Source organism: Arachis hypogaea, chromosome 12 (genome assembly GCF_003086295.3).
Source record: "Arachis hypogaea cultivar Tifrunner chromosome 12, arahy.Tifrunner.gnm2.J5K5, whole genome shotgun sequence".
Lineage (NCBI taxonomy): Eukaryota > Viridiplantae > Streptophyta > Magnoliopsida > Fabales > Fabaceae > Arachis > Arachis hypogaea.
The window spans coordinates 64,806,247-64,809,008 of NC_092047.1; the positions used below are offsets into that span (position 1 = coordinate 64,806,247).

Here is a 2,762-nt window from a genome sequence, read left to right on the forward strand (position 1 = left end):
GGAAGTAAGCTGATATCACTTTATCCCCTGGAGAGAAATCTTCTGTAGGGATCCTTTTGTTCCTCCATCTCCTTGGTATCTTCTTCTTTGTTTCTCTTGTTGTTATCCTGCTCTTTGTGGTCTCTTTTCCTAGGGGGATTTTGTTGCTGGTCCTATATGATTCTGGTGGTTTTGGCTCCACTTGAGTTTCCTTTAGCTGTGACGGCTGCTGATTATTTTGTTCATCACCCAAAGAAATTCTTGAGAGTACAGCTTGTGCCTCAATGCTTGTTTCTCCAACCATTGCTCTGTCATGCTCTGTCCTTAGTTCCTTGCCTTCCTGACTTGCTTCTTGTGAGGATTTGAAGACATTGAAGGTGAGTTGTTCATCATGTACACTTAGTATTAGCTCTCCTCGCTCCACATCTATGAGCGCTCTGGCTGTAGCTAAGAATGGTCTTCCCAATATGATTGGGTGAAGATGACTTTCTTCCATTTCCAGTATGACAAAGTCTGTGGAAAGGAAGTAGTTCCCAACCTTCACCAGCACGTTTTCAACCACTCCTATTGCTTATTTTTGAGTTTTGTCCGCCAGCCTGATGACTACATCTGTGGGCATCAGCTCATTGATTTGCAGCCTCTTCATAAGGGATAAAGGCATTAAGTTGATGCTGGCTCCCAGATCACAGAGTCCTTTATCAAACATTGTTTCTCCTATAGAACAGAGGATGTGAAAACTCCCTGGGTCCTTCCTTTTTGTAGGCAGCTCTGGTTGAATGAGAGCACTACACTCCTTATTCATCACTATGGTTTGTCCTTCCTTGAGTGAGCTTTTTCTGGTCAGCAGCTCCTTCATGTACTTAATGTATGAGGGCATTTGTTGGAGGACCTTGATGAATGGTATGTTTATATGGAGAGATGAAAATATGTTAAGAAACCTTGAGTATATTCTCTTCTCTACACCACTGTTGAGTAATTGGGGAAATAGTGCATAGAGTCTCAGCAAGTACTTCTGTGTAATTGTGGTTTCTTGATGATTCTCTTCCTGCTTTTCTGCTGATGTATCTTCAGGTTGTTCTGATGGTTTGTTCGGCTCTTCCTCAGTCTCCTTATCATTTATAGTAACCATCTTACAATCTTCCCATATGACTTTCTTTGCTTCACTTCTCGGATTTTTCTCTGTGTCACTTGGGAAGCTATCAGTAGATTTGGGAATCTTCTCAGATAGGTATCCCACTTGAATTTCCAGCCTCTTGATGGTGTCTCCCTGATTCTTGATATTGGCTCGCACCTCCTCTTTGAACACCTTGTTATCTTGAATCTCCTTGCATATGCCTTCAAGTAGAATCTCAATCCTTGATAGTCTTTCTTTCGATGATGGATAGTTGAGATTGGAAGGATGAGAAGGGCCATTTTGACTTTGGTATGGATGTTGAGAAGTGTTGTTGGGTGGGTGTTGGTATGATCTCTGTGTGGAGTGTTGGTGAGTTGCATTGTTGTTGGGGTTGTGGCATCTTTGATCTTGGCCTTGGTCTTGTTGATTTCTCCACCCAAAGTTTGGGTGGTTCCTCCAACCAGGATTATACGTTTTGGAGTATGGGTCATGGTTCTGCCTAGGTGAATTCCCAATGTAGTTGGCTTGTTCCTGATCACCCTTTGCTTCTTCATTCACTCCTTCTTGGGTTGTTGCTGAAGTGGTGATTGCTGCTACTTGATTCCTCTCCATCTTCTTGGTGAGGTCAGCTAATTGCTTGGTAATAATCTTGTTTTGAGCTAGCAGTGCATCCACATTGTTCAGCTCCATCACTCCTCTAGTATTGCCTCTTTCAGAAGCATAGAAGTAGTCATTCTCTGCTACAGTCTCAATGATATCTATGGCTTCTTCAATGGTTTTCTTCTTGTTCAGAGATCCCCTGGATGAGTGGTCTACTGCCTTCTTTGATTCATACGAAAGGCCTTCATTGAAAATGTGCAACTGCACCCATTCATTGAACATATCTGGCGGGCATCTTCTTATCAAGTCTTTAAACCTCTCACATGCTTCATATAGAGTCTCACCATCCTACTGCCTGAATGTTTGTACCTCAGCTCTCAACCTTTGATCCGTTAAGGAGGATAGAATCTTGCCAAGAACTTGTTCACCACATCTTCCCAGGTTGCTAAACTCTCCTTTGGAAAGGATTCCAGCCATTTAAATGCTTTGTCCTTGAGTGAGAAGGGAAACAGAAGTAGTCTATAGGTGTCAGGATGAACACCATTAGACTTCACAGTATCGCATATCCTCAGGAAGGTGGTTAGATATTGATTAGGGTCTTCTTGGACACTTCCTCCGAATGAACAATTGTTTTGAACAAAGGTGATGAGCTGTGGCTTTAGTTTAAAGTTGTTTGCATGTATGGTTGGCCTTTGGATGCTACTTCCACAGTTTCCTAGGTTTGGGTTGATGTAAGAACCCAGAACTCTTCTCTCTTGTCCAGCCTGATGCGCTGGACCTTCTTTGCCATGGTTGTGAGTCTCTTCTTCATGTGGTTCTCCATATTCTCCTCCATGTCTAGTTCAAAGTACTCTTCCTCTTCCTCAGCACCAACTACTCTCTTTCCTCTTGCTTCCCTCCTTAATCTAAGGAAGGTCCTCTCAGGTTCAGAATCAAAGGAAGTTGAAGCCCCGCTTCTTCTACCTGTCATACAACCAACAAAGCAAAAGCAAGAGAGATAGATGCAGACAGTAATTTCTACAGAAATGCTGTTAGTGTGAGTGATGCAATATATCAAACAGTTAGTGGG

General features: G+C 42.7%; 1 non-coding gene across 1 annotated transcript; it reads left to right on the forward strand.

Annotated features, from left to right (window-relative positions):
• Window positions 1–1,970: 1,970 nt before the first annotated feature.
• Window positions 1,971–2,077, forward strand: LOC112731059 (small nucleolar RNA R71). Its single transcript, XR_003166853.1, has one exon. It is a non-coding gene; the product is annotated as a small nucleolar RNA R71 (small nucleolar RNA).
• The last annotated feature ends 685 nt before the right edge of the window (window positions 2,078–2,762 follow it).